We start from the raw sequence: 17,366 nt of genomic DNA on the forward strand, positions 1-17,366 counted from the left end.
AGATAATCTAAGAATTAAGCAAAGATATTAGGTGATCACAGAAATGCAAGGTAATGAGCATCCTAGATAATTTCCCCCAAAATCCAAATTACACACACACTACATCTCCTGGGAGTGCCAGTTGAGTCCAAATAACCCTTCATTCTTCCCCAAACATGGTCATATCAATATGCTTATGAGATCACTAAAGAAAAAATTCAAGGAAATCTCTTTGCAGTGGAGTTTTAGGAGCAGTCGTTTCTCAAAATGTCAAATAACATGGTAGAAATTTCTGTGGATTTCTCAGCAGCTGAAATCTAGGGTATGTTGAGCTCTCTTACAATTTCATTCAAGTTTGCCAGTTGTAATAATCCCAAAGGTCTAGGTGTCCCAAGACTCTCCAGTCTTTTAAACTGGGATTTTTCATAATTAGGTAGATTATATCCGTGTCCTTTGATGCTTTCATACTCTAAGGTTCATGGCAGGCTGTTGGAAGAAACTTCTCTAGAATTTTTCCAAATGAATGAGGGTCTCCTCAGTCCCACCCTTGGGAGAATTCAAGTTTTGTGCACATATCCATACCTCACTACATATGCATTAATTAGATTGATCCCCCCCCATACCTTCAGATGAATTTGAAAGAAAAGAAGTGAATGTCAAGGAGATCATCAAATGCACCAACACTTGCCTGCAAGTGAGACCACAAAGTCATTTCACTCATATATCTTATCAGAATGGATTTTGCTGCCAATATTCATGACATGACTTATATGAACAACTTTTATTGCTGAACATATTAGAAGATTCTCATCTAGAAATGGCAAAAAGAACATATCATTTGGGGGGAAATCATTTTCTATATAACAACAAAAGGATCATTGGGAAAAGTACAAAATCGATTGTTTTGTTATGTAATTCCAAACAAGAATGACTGCTTTTCACTGACTTGATAGATTTCTAAAAACTGGCCAGTTGTTTCAGTGAGATATTTATAGTCATTGTTTTGCAGAGAGAAATAAGCAGCTGCCTCAGAGGTAGAATGATATGGTGGGAACACAGGGCAAATTTCTGGGTTGGAATCTACATGGCTCCTTGCCTTGTGTGAGCTCAGGGAAGTCACATCCCTTCTCTAAGACTCAGTTTCTTTATCTGTAAAATGAGAGGATTAGATTAGCTAATCTCTAGTTCTAGTTATGGAATAAATTCTAGTTCTGTGGTCCCAGATAACATTTAGGAAAGAGTTTGGGGAGATGCTGGGATGAGGAAGATTGGTATTTGCTGTTAATTCCAGTCTTCTAGAGGGTAAGAAAGGAGCTAGACAGTAATCAAAGACAACACTAAAAGACTTGTGATGGAGAATGCCATCCATATTCAGAGAAGAAATTGTGGGATTTAAAGGCATCTTCAATTTTTTTTAAAAAAGTTGTCTTATGCATTTTGTCTTTTTTCTCTTTAATTTTTTTCTTTTCCATTTGGATGGAGTTCTTCTTTCGTGACATTAATAATATGGATGAATGTTTAGCATGGTTACAGTTGTAGAATCTATATTACATTGCTTTCTATCAGGGGAAGGAGGAGGGAAAAGAGAGAGGGAGAAAAATATAAAAGAATGATTATTGAAAACTATACTTGGGGCAGCTAGGTAGAGCAGTGGATAGAGCACGGGCCCTGGAGTCAGGAGCACCTGAATTCAAATCCAGCCTCAGACACTTAATAATTACCTAGCTGTGTGACCTTGAGCAAGCCACTTAACCCTATTGCCTTGCAAAAACAGAAAACAAAAAAAACAAAAAAACCCTACAGCTACGTGTAGTTGGAAAAGTAAATAAATTAAGGGGGGGAAGCCTATTGCTCTTCCAACTACTTCACACATATGCATTTGATAGTCTGCTTTATTATTACATTAGTCCTGGAAAATTGACTCATATATCTGAAATACAAAAGGTATTTACTTTCTTGTACTAAAATAGTTCTAAAAGTAAAAAAAAAGGAACTAAAAAAGACAGAACTGCAGATTAATGAAATGTGTATATATATAAAGACTTAAGAATGAGGATTCTCATGTATTGTTGGGAATAGTCAACCTATGCCTGAATCATGTATTCTACACAAAGAAGCAAATTAGGATATTGTAAAGAATTGTGTTATTTTGGCCTTAGTCCTTACTAAACTAGAAAAAACATTTTCATAGGCTCTGGGTCAGAGGGAGGTTACTTTTACCAGATTTGTAAGGACTTTTATTTCTCTAAATCTCATATTTTAAAGAGTTCAGTCATTTTCTGACTGTATTTTTGCGTGGTGTTTTGGGGTGTATAAGATATTCAGGGAGACTAGCATCTCTGGTATGAGGGCTTTCCAAATTCTTTTCAGAGCTCATCCACCTTTGGTGACCACTTGTCATCCTGCTCTCACCTTTGACTCCAAGATGCTGTAACACCCCAGTAAACATTCTCAACAGATGGGATAAGTCAATTTGAAAGTAAATGATGGATCAACTATCCATAGGTGAGTTAGTGAGATGTCCACACCAGGCATGTGAAGTCTTTGCCCAGCAAAATGGATGGATAAAAATAATTTATTTCAGTGATCATGAAAACAGCTGAAGCAGGTTCTGGGGAGCACTTAGAGTTTGGTCAGGCATCAAAGATGCCAAGGTCATCCACTACATCCTAAGCCATTATCAGTCATCTTGACTCTTTTCTTGCCCTTGAACTTTGATGACCCTGGAAGAGAGAGTAAAGCTGATGACTTTGTGTAACTCCATCTCACATAAATCCAATTTATATGCAAGTCATCAACCATACCATTTTACTATTTTTATTGTTTAACCATTTTATTATGTTATTTTCCTATTCTTACCTAGCTTAGAGTCCTGTGGCAAAGGGTAAGTGACAAAGAGTAGGCACAGATACAGTGGGAGCTGTAGTCACAACCCTCACATTGGGTCATCTTCTCACCGGACTGAAGCAGCAATGGGATTCAGCAGCCCCTGGGTTTCTGAGTCCCATTTTTAAAGGACAATACTTCTCATCTCCTGATCTGAGGAAGGTGGCAGAAAAGGTGACCCCAATCCTAGTCTGCATATCATAGAGGCAGTAATTCCATTCTTCAGTTGAAACACACTTGTAAAAATTTTTGCAAATATGATTAAACTCATTATTGGTTCAAGAAGTGTGGACAACCTAAAACCTGAAAGATATGAGATTATGATGAGATAATTAGGAGATAACTGATAATTCACATCCAAATAGCAGCCCTAAGTGAAACAAGGCTGGCAAAGAAAAGTCAGTTTGCCCAAGTTGGAGCTGGATACACATTTTTCTGGAGTGGCCACAGAGAAGGGAAGCTCCATGAAGCTGGTATAGGTTTTTTAATCAAAGCTAATCTAGTCACCCCCAAAAGGAATGAACCACAGTTCACGCTAATATGATTCCCACTTGCAGGAAAGCCACACAATTAACCATCACAAGGTTCTCATAATGACAAACCCTGAGAAGGTCAAAGAAAAATCTTATGAAGACCTGGCCACCCTCAATAACAATGTGTTGGAAGAAGGCAAATTTATATTCTGAGTTAGTTTAATGGAAGACTAGGCATAGACTCCTAGACATGGCAGGGAGTCCTTGGGAGGACCATTACAGTTGTGATGGAAGTCTTGGGGATTTCATCACCAATACTGTCTTCTAGTTACCTAAATGTGCCAAAACATCATGGATACACACTTGCAGCAAGAATTGATATTTAATAGATTGTCATTGTAAGGAGAAGAGACAGGTGTGATGTAGGAGTGATTAAGGTCATTTACAGTGCATAGGGCTGGACCGATGATAGACTTATCATCTTCAACTCAGCACTCATATTCATTGAAAATGATGACTCCAAGGACTTCCAGAAGACTTAATATCAACTGATTAGAGCATTTTTTTCTGAGAGTGAAGAGCTTGATGCTAACTTGAAAGGAAAAAGGAATCACCTCTGGCAAGAATGGAGCAGAAAAGAAATGGGCAGCTTTAAGATTTGCAGTAGAACTCTATCTACATTTACTCATCTGGGTCAGAACAGTCTCAAACATCAAGATTGGTTTGACAAAAAAGATAGGAAATTTCAGAAACTGCTGAACAAAAATAAGCATTCCATGGAGCTCACCAGCAGAACAAATTATATCTAAGAAGGCAGCGTTTAACGCCATCAAAATTAAAGTGCAAGCAAAACTTAGAGAATTGTAGAATGCTTGACCCAGTGAAAAGGCAGATGAGGTTCATTTTTACACCAATAGCAGCAATCCAAAGCACTTCGACAAAGTGATAGAAGGACATTCTCAAAGTCTCTCTGAAAAATATTGGGATTGATTTTGAGACAAAGGAGACATCGCACAGGAACACCCAGCATGGAATGCCTGCATCAAAGAAGGCAACTCAGTAGCTCAAAAGAAATGTGAGATACACAGATCTAGAGACATTTTCTTCCCAAATGTTCTCATGGATTATTTGTGCCTGACCCTAAGATGGTTCATGCTGGTCTGATCATCCATAGTCAGACATGTTCTACATTGAGTCCAACATTGTGAGGTTATTTGGGTCTTCGAGCACAAAGGACAGCAAAAAAAAATCTGTGTGTGTGTGTGATGCACACATATGTGCAAGGCAGTCCTGTGCTATAATGAGAGAAGTATTAGCTTAGAGAGCAAACAAATAATCTCTCTTATCAATGTGCCAGCTTGAACCTTGGAAGACTGTCAGATTTGCTCAGTAAGTCGCCAGAATTAGACTTCTTTAATGCTTTGCAAGGCTTGTCAACACCTTCCATGCCATCAATGATTTGCCCAGGATCTGACCCACCAAATGTGTGATTCTACAGACACTTTGTCATTCCCCAGCACTTATCGTACATAGACAATCTTATTATCGAGATTTGTGACGTTCCCTGAGTGAAGGTCTTAGGGATCATAGAACAGCCAAGAGCAGACAATGCAATGGGAGTGCACAGCAGTAGTCATTTTCATTTGTGATTTGTCATGCAAAATTAGCTTTTAAGGCAATCGGTGATTTTGCAAAGGGGACCTGAAGGCAATTCTTTCAGATTGGAAATAGGAAATTTCAAAAAGGTTTGTTGTGAGGAATAATAAATGCCAGTGATTGCAAAGGGCTTTTCAGAGTGCTAAACAAATGCCTGCTGATAATGGAAAAAGAAATAGAGAGTGAAAGGAAGGGAGGAAAGAAGGAGGGAGAGAAGGAAGGAAGGGAGGGAAGAAGGAAGGAAGGGAGAGAGAAAAGGAGGTGGGAAAGATGGAAGTAAGGAAAAAGGGAGAAGAGAGGGAGGGAGAGAGAGAAATAAAGAGAAAAGAAAAATAAGGACATAAAGAAAGAACTTTCCTAAGTGTGAATGAATTAACTCAAGTGGAAAATGGTAAGTTGTAACTAAAAGTTTGGAAAGATTAGACATTTACATTTTTGAGAATTGATTAGAGATTTAATTCATTAATTCAATTCATATCACTTCCTGTATACTGGGTGCTGGGAATTCCTAGGAAAAAAATGCAACACTTCCTGTCTTCAAGGAGTTTACTTTTGATAATCTCCAAGCAAAATTAGAGCAGAGTCTATTGAAGCTGGAAAATTAACAACAGATTTTGAATTTTTGTTATTATTTTTTTCTAATAATAAATTTTATTTTTTCACCTTCCCATTAGAGGGAAAAAAAGCCAAAGCAAAAACCTTTGCAACAAAAATATTTGTAGTAAAGCAAAACAAATACACACATTGGCCATACCCTAAAATTGTGTTTCCCGTCGTGTACTTTGAATCAATCACCTCTGACAGGAGACAACTGGTTTTTGTTTTGTGAGGTTTTTTTTTAAAAAAACAAACAAACAAGCATTTATTAACTGTCTACTACATATCAAGCACTATGCTAGCTGCTTTATTTTATCTGATAACTTTCCAAATTATTTTCTGGAATGACTGAATCAGTTCATAGCTCCTCTCATGAGCCTGCATCTCTATGAAGAGATGGCAAGAAAATATTGAACTGCCCTCAGTGGATTCAAGTCATGAGCTTTGGATAAACTACATTTAAGAGAAAGTCAATAAGGTGACACAATGAATGGAGCCCTGAATTTGGAGGCAGTAAGAATTAAGTTCAAATCTAGCCTTGAATATTTACTAGATATGTGACTCTGAGAAAGCCACTTTAATCTCTGTTTACCTCAGTTTCTTCCTCTGTAAAATGGGAATAATAATTGTACCTACCTCCAGGGTTGTTAAAAGCATCAAATGAGATATCTGTAAAGGGTTTGATAGATGCTTGCTCCTTGCTTTCTTCTTTCAGACACTGAAAATATGGGAGGTTTTGGTTGTTGAGTCACTGTCAGAAATCATTAGGAAATCGGGAGGGACAGGAGAGGTAAGACAGGAAGGGCAAAAAAAGGGGTGGGGGAGAGGAAGGGGCTAAATTCACCAAATTATAGACCAATCAGCTTTCTTGAATCCTAGTAAAATTTTAAGATGTATTATTGGGGATGTGAGTGTTTAAGAAAAAGGACAGTAACGAAGCCAGTGGCAAAAACCAGGTCACACAAGACTAATTTTCCCTTTTGACAGGTGGCTGAGCCTGGCATGGCAGGAATGTGCTGTAATCATAGGGTGCCAGTGGTTCTGAAAGGCATTGGACTGACGCACAGCAGTTTTCTGGACAAGACAGAGAGACGGGGGCTAGATGACTGTGGTCAGGTAGGTTCAGGACTGGGTGAATGACTGGACTCATGCACCCCAAGGACAATAAGGAAAATTCTGGGGCATAAAAACCTAGGGGGAGAGTAGTCCCAAATTTCCTAGAGCTAGATCCCAGGCAATGCTCATGGTCTCAGATCTTGCAAGATCACTTTAGTTGCTCTTATGCTCTCTTGCCTCTCTCTGTCTCTGTGTCTTTGTGTCTCTGTCTCTGTCTCTCTGTCTCTGTCTCTCTCTCTGTCTCTCTCTCTCTCTCTTTCAGTCTCTCCCCTTCCCTCCCTCCCTCTCTGTCTGCTTCTCTTCCTTCTTCTCTCCTCTCTTAATATGTGCATGTCTATTCTCATCTACCTAGATGCCCTATCTCGGTATTTAAATATTCTATGTTCTTTGACGGTACTTATTATTTTGATCCTTGTATCCCTAGCCCCTGGCACACTATCTAGCTGACTGAGTTGGTGAGCTCTAGAAGCCTCAAGACATGATGTAAAGGATGATCTAAAATTCAGCTCTTGTTATTATGGTCAGAAATAAGGTCTTCACTTCTTTTCCATTCCTGGAGTGAATATCTTGGGTAGTAGATTTCAGAAGTGGAAGGAATTTTGAAGGTCTTGTAGTCTAAGCCCCCTCATTTAACAGGTGAAAAGACTGAGACCCAGACAGGGAATGAACTTGCCCAAAGACTCAAAGGAATAAGTGGAAGGTTCAGGCTTCAACCTCACTCAAATCCATGCTCTCCTAAGGGCTTTTTCCTAAACATCTACTTATTTCACACATTTCTTTCCTGTCCCCCAACACACACACACACACACACACACACACACACACACACACACAAATCCACCTAGTATATTCAGTAATCCCTTGAAAACTGGGGCCATTTTGACTTTGATCATCTTCCTTGGATCCAATGCATTGCTTTATGAACAGTCCCCTAGGGAAGGGATAATGATTAGACTTGTAAATTCCCTGGCATAGGTCACTCCCAGAAGAGAAGACTTCCTCTGTCAGCTTTAGTTTGGCATTTTCTTTCCTACTTATAGTTTCTGAGAATTTCTTAGAGTTGAGAGATTAAGTGACTTGCCTAGAATCACACAGACAGTATCTATCAAGGGAAGAATCGAACACAGGTCTTCCAGTTTGAGGTCAGCTCTCTTCATTATACTGTATTGCTTCTTGACTGTATTGAATTGAATGGGGTCCATCCCATTGACACAGCATGGGTAGATAAAGATGTTCAAAGATGTATGATATCTAGAGGACACCACTAGGAAGGAATATGGTTCGATAGCTTAGATGTAGATAGATTTTGGAAGGCTTTGAAATTTGGGTAAGAGTTTATTCCAAATGCAGTAGGTGACACAAGTTATTGTGAGTTCCTGAGCAGGCCAGTAATCTGATGGCTTGGGTAGCACAGTGGATAGAGCACTGGCCTTGGAGTCAAGAGGAGAGGAGTTCGAATCTGTCCTCAGGCACTTGACACTAACTAGCTGTTCTACCCTAGGCAAATCACTTAACCCCAATTGCCTTGAAACCAGGGACATATCCAGTCATCCTGATTCATATCTGGCCACTGGACCCAGATGGTTCTGGAGGAGAAAGTGAGGCTGGGGATTTAGCACAGCCCCCTCACCTCCTTAAAATCCAATTCACTTGCTTGTCATGGCCTCACCTCCTTGATGTTGTGGTCTTTTTCGAGAATGAAGGCCACACATTAATCTCATGGAAGCAACATTTTAACAAGATTAATCTGATATCAGATTAATGCAGGTTGAAGATTGGGAGGAGGAAAGGATAGAACAATTAATTACAATTTAGTAATCCAGGCAAGAAGAGATAAGGGACTAAATGGTGATGAGAATGAAAAAGAGGGGATGAACTTGACAACCACTGAAAGGAAGAATCATCTGAATGACAGATTCAATGTAAGGGCAGAAAGAAAAAATAATTCAAAGATGATTAAAATATTTTGAACTGGGAGGTAAAGATAATTTTAGTGTCATAAACAGTTTCATCTTTAGAGCTGATTTTGAGGCGATAATGAACTGTCCAAGATAAAATCTTTTCTATGCAGCTAGAAATAAGAGATTTGAGCCTAGGTAAGAGGTTGAAACTGGAATTACAGATTCTGAAGTCATCTTTTAAAGGCGATAGTTGAAATCCTTTCAGAGGAATATGAGTTTCTTTGGAGCATATTCAGATTCTTTTGTCATTTTTCTATTTTTCTTGCCTAGTACAATATTTTGCCCATGGTGAGTACTGATCACCAAGCTTGTTGAGTCAATTTGCAGTGTAAAGACAAAATAGCAAAGGGTAGAAAATAAAATGAGCTTCCTAGAGCATTCACAGTTGGGGGGCAACCGGAGAAAGAATTGTCAAAGAGATGAGAGAACCGAGATAGTTCCATTTCACAGAAATCAAAGGAAAGGCATTTTTAAATAGTTAAGGTGGGGTGTCCAAGAGTGTGAAATGCTGCAGATGGGATGAGGCAAAGAAGATGAGAATGAGAAAAAGCCTCAGTACCTGACTAGAAAGAAACCAGTGGTGATCGTTAATAGTGCAGTGTCAGGAAAGAAACAGGGATAGATTGAAGAGGATTAAAAAGTAAATGGATGGTGGAGAATTGAAGGCAGTGAATGTGGCTCTCTTGTTTGAGAAGTCTGGCAGAAAAGAGGTGAGAAATAGGATCATCCTTAAAAGGAACAATAAGCCCAAATGAAGGGATTTTTTAAAAAATGATAAGTGCCATGAGACCATGTCTGGAGACAGAAAGAGAGAGATTGCAGACACTAGACAGGGGACAAAGTAGAGAATCAGGGCCCCTTGGGAAGAAAACTAGTATGGATGGAGAGTAGTTTTGAAAAGGAAGAGAGACTTTTCTTCCCCTCAGACTAGAAATAAGGTAAAGGGGATAGATACGAAATATTTATTTTTGAAGAGAATGAAATCCAGTTTGTGTCTGATAGCTTGAATTTTTTCCCCAGGAAATCCACTGAGAATGAAGGTAAGTCTCTTAGTTTAATGAGAGAAGATGGCCGGAAATAATGATTGTGTAGGCAGTAATCCAGAAGGTGCACCTGAGAAATATTAAATAATTGGCCGGCAGCAGCAAGGGTCAGATTGAAATTTGACAGCCTCACTTTGCAGAGGGCCAGATCTCCATGGTCCTGTGTTTTTCTCTCATTGCACTTGTCAACCTGAAATCAGGAGTAGAGGAGTCAGTGTAGATGATCGAGTTTACATGTCAGGTCCCACAAATGGTCAAATGAATGTCCTGCTAAATTAAAACCAAAAGCCAACTGTCTTTGAAACCAAACCCAACCAAACCACAGGAGAATTCAAAATATGAAAATTCTCCATGTTTCAAGATACCATACGAGATTTTTCTGAAGATTTTTCCACCAATAGAATTGACTGTTTTCCCTTGAAATTTGTCTGCTAGCCCTGTGTGGTGAAGTTACTGATGTCTTTGCCTCAGGGGTTAGATCATTAAATCTTTACTTCAGTTTAGCAATTTAGAGGTTGGCCTAAAATAATCCCAGCAATGGGCAATTTTCAGGACCTAGGGCTAAATTCAATTTAATTTTACGCAGTAATTGTTCCTAGTGGGAGCTTCACCATGGCAGACCCAAGCATAGAATTCACCATGATCGTGATGGAGTGGCTTTTTGGAAGGTATCATGTGGTCAATAACCCCATCCTGAGTTATTCCCAGGAGGCAGAGTGGAACTACTCACTAGTTCAGATTTATGTTGGCATATGAGAATGAATACTACTTTGGCCTTATAAAACCAAAACAATTGGTTCATCTGACTAACCAATTCCATTCAGTGAGTTAGTCAGCATATGCTTATCTAATTCAATGCACCAATCATTTTTCAAGTAGCTATTCTAAGCAAAGTTGTGTGATAGAAGCTAAAGATGTGAAGACACAATGAAGAATGAACTTACCCTTAAAATCTGGGATAGAAGGAAGGGACTGTAGCATTTATACAGATTAATAAATGCAAGGTCATTCATTTTTGCAGATTAATAAATGCAGGGTTCTTTGAGACTTGAGAGGGCACTAACAACTAGGGGGAATCCGGAAAGACTGAGTGAAAAATTAAGAGACCTGAAGTCCTATTTGAATTAAGTACATGGTTGACTGAGTGAACCAACTGGGTATGTCAGAGCCATCAACTTCAATTCAGTTAGATATAATCTAATCATCTGAGGAAGCAGAAATCTTTTTTCCTTTAAAAATTTTTTAAAATAATATTACTTGTTTTGGGATCATCTTTATCTACCAATATAGAGCTGCCTCCCTCTCTCTACCAGAGAACAATTCTGCTGTGATGAGAATTAAAAAAGAAAGGAAAAAAAACAGTTTAGCAAAGTTAACCGAGACATCAACAAAATACAACATGATATTCTGTGTGCTACACCCAAAGTCCTTGACCCCTACAAAAAAAGGGAGGTGATTCTCATATTTCTTTTTTGGGGAGATCAAATTTGGTCATTATAATTGCATAGCTTTAAGTTTTGATTCTTTGTCATTATTATCTTTTCCACTTAAGATATTTTAGGTACTGGGTACCATATTTCCCATGTATAAGCCATATCCTTTTCTCAAAAATTTCGGGTTTAAAAACTGGGAGCATCTTATACGGTGCTTTGGCACTTGTCTTTGCACTCATTGTTCTGCATTTGTTACCCATATATTGGGTGATGTTTGGCCACATTCTGCCCAGAAATGACTCAGCAAAGATTTTTGTCCAGTGCTTGAATTCAAGTTTAAAGGGATCCAATTTGCCAAAGTGAATAGGAATTGTGAAACATCAATTTGATCCTCCTCCAAGTGAGAAAACAATCTAAGCCTGGCTCCAGGAAGAAGAAACCCATTGAAAAGGCCCCAGCAGAAGATGGTCATTAGAGGCAAGGAAGCCAAATGGTCTCAGTTAGAGAGGGAGCTGAAGAGGATTGAAGAGCAAAGGGCCATTAGAATTCCTGTGTCCACAAAGATGGTTAAGCAGGAGGCCAGAAGACTTATTGATGAAAGAGAAGTTACTGATAACAAAGGAGGACACAACTGGTGCTTCAAGTTTATGAAATGGAATGGACTAAGCATGTGTCCACACTCCAGACTTGCCCAGAGAGCACTTGTGGTCAACCACAGACCAGAGCCCAGGCAGGAGACCTTAGGGTAACCTAAGACAGTGATTCATAATCAAACACAGATGAGGACAAACTTATGGATGGGGAATTTTGACAGTAATGAGGAGCTGTACAAATTTGATGATGACTAAAACTTGAGTTCAATAACTTTATGGAATACATTTTTTTTTCAAATTTCAGTCCCCCAAATTAAGGTGCATTTTATACATGGGGAAATACAGTATATTGTTTTCCTTGCTCTTTTCTTTCTTTCCAATAAAAGAAAATGTCTTTTTAACATAACTTTTATGTTGAATTAACCATGTTAGAAGGAAAAAGAAATCAATATTTATTCTTTTCATTGATTCAACTAGAATATAAGTAATGCCTTTTTGGGCTTATTCGAAGTTGAGATATAATACAGTATATGAACTGGAAGCAAAGGCTACCTAACTGTAGCCTGGGTTGGGATCAATGGCAGGGAGTGTTTCAGGGCTACCCTTCAACTTCATTTTATCTGACTTCTGTCAAACCTGAGGTCATACGGGCTTCTCCACATGTGAAGGGTAAATGGGAATGTCCTACTCTTGAAAACTCATTGTGGCATGGTGGTAACCTTGGGTCATCAGTGACAATACCAAAGAAATACAGGCTCTGACAAGTTCTGCCATACTGGAAAGACTTCAAGTTTGTCTCGATGACAGATTGTCTGCTCTCTGAGGATCAACTTGGCTATAAATAGACAGGCTTGGCATCAGGAGTCTGGCCTCTAGTTGATGACATTTTTTGGCAATGGGAACCAATGAAGCCTCAAATATGCAAAATGGTACTTGACTGTGCCATATTCTGCTACATTATAATAATGGTGACAGAGAAGTCGAAAACAGAGGAAAAGGTACTCAGAATCACATGTGAAAAAACATCTGGATTGCACCAAATACACAAATAAGGTCCATGCTGAAGATGCCACAATTCTGAGGTCATTGAAAGATTGAGTCATGGAGATACTTGAAAGAAGAAATAATGCAGAATGCTTTAAAAATTCATGGAAGTAATTTACTACCCCTAAAAGGTAATCAAGAGAATGTGAATAATATTAATAATCCATATACCTAATTTCTCATCTCTACATAATCTTTGAAAATATTTTATTCCAAAATGAGTGGATCAAACAACAAATTATAGAAAGAATTATTTCATCCTAGATAATGACAATAATGAAACAACACATCAAAAACTTATGGGATTCACTCAAGGCAGCTGTCAGAGGATATATCTTTAAATGCTTACATAAGTAAATTAGAGAAAGAGGCAATCAATGAACTAAATATTCAACTAAAAAATAAGAGAAAGGACAAATTAAAACCCCCCAATTAAATACCAAATTAGAAATTCTAAAAATTAAAGGATAAATTTACAAAATCGAAGGTGAGAAAACTATTGAACTAATAAATAAAACCAAGAGTTGGTTTTATGAAACAAACCAATAAAATTGATAGACCTCTGGTCAATTTGATTTAAAAAAAAGAAAGAGGAAAACCAAATTACTAGTATCATAAATGAAAATATTCTATCCCACTTGAAAAGCATCTTTAAATAAATACATGAGAAGGAAGCAGACAAATTTATTCTTTGGCATCCAACTTCACAGTCACACAACTTACAGAACAGAGAAGGTAAAACAAGATTCCAACACATTATCCAACTCTCATGAATCAAAGGGATATAATGCTCATTCTTTCTTGTCTTAGGGACTATATGACTATGTTATTATGAAAAGAGAACTGTATTTGGATCCAGAGAACTTGGTTATATGTTTATATGTATATATGTATATAACCTTAAGAAGCTTTTTTAATCTCTTTAATTCATGGTATTACTCTTATTTAAAGAGAGGTTGGGTTAGATAGCCTGACAAGTTCCATTCTAGTCTAGATTTTATGATTTAATGCAAGCCCAAAAGTTGTAATCAAATGGGTTTAAAACCACTAAAGTTACTCTGTATACAGATTCATTCAGAAGTGTAAGGATTACTGAATTGGATAACATGTTAGACAACTGAACATTCCTACTAGGAGATGCCATCTTGCCTGAAAACCAAAGTACATTTTAAGTACATTTCAGTTTAAAGCGTACAATTTCTAACATAAATTCAGTCAACCTGTAGCTGTGCCAAGTCTTCTTGCCAGCTCATTTTAGTTAGTCCTTAAGGTTTATAGGGTTTCAATTAACTAGATTTACTAATGTTGTGACTAAATGAATGTGACCAGAAAGTGTGGCATGCAGCACTGGGTATGTAAATTGGGGCTTTATTGTTTAGCATTTATGTTCCAAATTATAAAATCAATAAGAAACAAACTTAAAAAGAAATCAATGGCAAGAATGCTTTCATTGAAATACCAACCCTACAACTACCTCCCTTGGGAGAATAACTCAGAAAAGGAAAAAAGAGGGTTGGGCATCCTTGGATTATAAGGTAGGGGTGAAACGTGCATATTTGCCAGTGAAATCATAGGATCACAGAATTAGAGAGACACAAAGATGGAAGCGACCTTAGGGTAACCTAGCTCAGTCCTCTCATTTTACTCTGATACCCATAGAAGTTAGTGACTTGATTGAGATTAGACAGAATGAATGAACGAGCATTTGATAGCTGTGATTTGATTTCAGGTCCAGAGACAATTTGTCATTCATTCCATAAATTTAGGAAATGTCCAAGCACTTACTAATTACATAGTAATGATTTTGGTGTCACCAAAGAAATCGGTGCATTCTTTAGCTCCATTTACACTCTCCATTTGGTTACCCCAGCCTGGAAATATATTTGTCCAACTCTTCATGATCCCTTTTGGGTCGTTCTTGGCAAAAGATACTGAAATGGTTGACCATTCCTTCTCCAGATCATTTTACAGATGAGGAAATAGAGGCGAACAGGGTAAAGGGACTTGTGTCTGAGGCTGAATTTGAACTCGTCCTCCTGACTCTAGGCTCAGAATTCTATCCACTGTGGCCCCTCTGTGTCTTTATATGGATGGACATTAGATCAAAAGCACTATCTCCTCAGCTTTCCCTCCTATAATGACTAGCTCCTTCAAAGTCCAACTCTGAAGGCACCTCATCCTCAAGGCTTCTCCTAACCCTTCCCTGGCATTTCATGGAGTTGTTTTCTCCCTCTTGAATAGAATTTGTATTTAGATTTGCATATAGATATAAATGAACATAGTAATCTATAAGCTTTTTGAGTACAGTGACTAAGATTTGATCTTTTTATGTCCAGTGCCTAATGACTCTTAGTTGAATTGAGTTCATAATTCAAATTCAGTTCAGAAAATCTGAGAATCCTGTCACTTCTTCCCATTACTGAAAGTGATCCCCCTTTTCTTATTTATTCTGGTCCTTTGTCTCCATCTCTTCTCCACACTCATTGCAACCTCCTCCTACCATGATTATTGTGATTTGCCTTTCCTTCCCACCAGGAGAGCAGCAATCTTACCCATGAGAACACTGCCTCCACGAATGCAATACTTCTGATCTTTCATGACCTCCCCAGAGAGCCTAATCAATGTGTTGGAGTCTTTCTTCTAGGTTGATACCCTTCTCTTTCCTCTCCTTGTCTTACTCTTCCAAGATACAGGCAGCATGGAGTAGAAGGCAGACAATTGACCTTATAGGGGACCCATCTTAAAATCCTGCCTCTGGAACTTGCTAAAAGCCTTGCTGTACATGTCTATGCTTCAATTTTCTCAGGTTCAAATCAATTAACAGACATTTCTTAGCAGCGGCACTATGCTAGGAGCTAGTGGTAAATACAAAGAACAAGACAATCCTTACTCCTAAGGAACTCTATCAGGAGGGACAAGTATTTACATGAGAATATAGAGGGGAAAAGTACAAGATAGATGGATAGGAGGTACCAGAGGCACCAGAAATTGAGGAAAACCAGAAGAAGCTTTATGTAGAATAAAGGGTCAGGGATCTCCAAGGAACCCATGGAAAGACTGAAAAGTGATTCATGAATTTGAATGGGGAAATAGTTATACTCTTATTATCAACAAAAATGAAAATTTTACATTTTCTTCAATTACAAATGTTTAAAATAATTGTTCTGAGAAGGAAGAAATCTGTAGACTTTACCAGTTTGCCAAATTGGTCCATGAGCTAGGTGTAGAAGTTGGCATATAAGTTGTGTTTCTAAGGGATAGACTCTATGAGATGGAGGTGAATGAGGTTAGGATGGGAACAACGACATGTATTCCAGGCATGCTGGTGTTCAGTTGTTTCAGTTGTGTCCTGCTCTTTGTGATCTTACTGGGGTTGTTCTTGGCAAAGCCTGGAATAATTTGCCTTTTCCTTCCCCGGATCACTTTATAAAAAAAAAACTGAGGCAAATGATATGGGGTCATTGTTTGGATTTGAACCCAGGGAGTTCACATAGCTACCCTAACCTACATATTGGGTATAATCAATGCAAAAGCACTGAGATGAAGAAGAAGATATCATGAGTGAGCCAGAGACAAGGACAGCTGAGCTAGACTATAGGATACAGGGAGAAGAATGATATGTAGGCTTAAAAGATAGATTTGGGTCATCTGTGAAGGACTTTAAAATGGGGCTTCAATAGTTTATATTCCAGAAGTAAAAGGGAGCAATTGAATTTTATTGAGCAAGGGTGTGATGTGGTCAGATTTGTACTAGAGGAAAATCACTTTGACAGTGGCAAAGAGGACAGACTGGCAGGGAAATGTATTAATAATGTAATCAATACTATATTGTGGAGGAAAAGTGATGGAGGCTTAAACTAAGACCCTGGCAGCATGCATAGAAAGTAGTAGAATTTAAGAAATGTTTTGGAGGTAAGAGTAGGAAGCTATGACAAATCCTTGTCTCTGACAGATAAAGGGGAACCAAGACTAAATGGTTTGACAAAATGGTGAATAGCCTCAAGGTCTCCCTACTCTAAGAAAGATATCTTAGATAAAGGTCAAGAGTTTTGCCAATGCCAGTTATTGGACCTCATACCATCTGTCCGTTCATTTTGCTTTTCCTTTGAAAGAGGCTCTATTTTGACTTTTCTGAAACAGGGGTATTCTATGGATTGTAGCCACAAGACTTCACGTGGAAAATTTCTGATCTTAAAGAGATGTTTGTTGAATTGAAATGTTTTCCTTTAGAAAAAAAATGATTGTGGCTCTTTGGTTCCTGCAGAATTGACTCATGGTTCCTAGGTAATTTTTCTGTGCCATTTGCCTAGTTCTAGGTTCCCACTAGTAAGAGTGTCTGCTCTCCCTGATCCCAGAAGGTGGTGGAGAAGGACAAAGATGTTGAGCCTCAGGACCCTCCCCTGAGCCTACCTGCTCTCAGACATCCCTGGAGTAGTGCAAAATATAGGCTGCTGCAAATATAATTACTTTCCTCTCAGCAAGATATCACTAAAGGAAGTCCAAAAGTATGAAAAGATCTTCCTTCCTTGGAGAACCTTAGAAATAAGACTTGACATAGAGTAGGCCTTACCTTAACTAAGTGGAC

The 17,366-nt window shown here is 38.3% G+C and overlaps 1 long non-coding RNA gene across 1 annotated transcript in view; it reads right to left on the minus strand.

The window, feature by feature from the left end:
* Positions 1 to 1,689: 1,689 nt before the first annotated feature.
* The window catches only part of LOC141522988 (uncharacterized), a 20,058-nt gene continuing 4,381 nt past the window's right edge, over positions 1,690 to 17,366 (minus strand). The window contains exons 3-6 of the long non-coding RNA XR_012478286.1: positions 17,352 to 17,366; positions 6,228 to 6,309; positions 2,839 to 3,168; positions 1,690 to 2,702 (exon numbers count right to left, since the gene is read on the minus strand). The exon at positions 17,352 to 17,366 is cut by the window's right edge and continues 99 nt beyond it. This is a non-coding gene — a long non-coding RNA (uncharacterized LOC141522988). The remainder of the gene's footprint in view (positions 2,703 to 2,838; positions 3,169 to 6,227; positions 6,310 to 17,351) is intronic.

This window comes from Macrotis lagotis, chromosome 4 (assembly GCF_037893015.1).
Source record: "Macrotis lagotis isolate mMagLag1 chromosome 4, bilby.v1.9.chrom.fasta, whole genome shotgun sequence".
Taxonomy (NCBI): domain Eukaryota; kingdom Metazoa; phylum Chordata; class Mammalia; order Peramelemorphia; family Peramelidae; genus Macrotis; species Macrotis lagotis.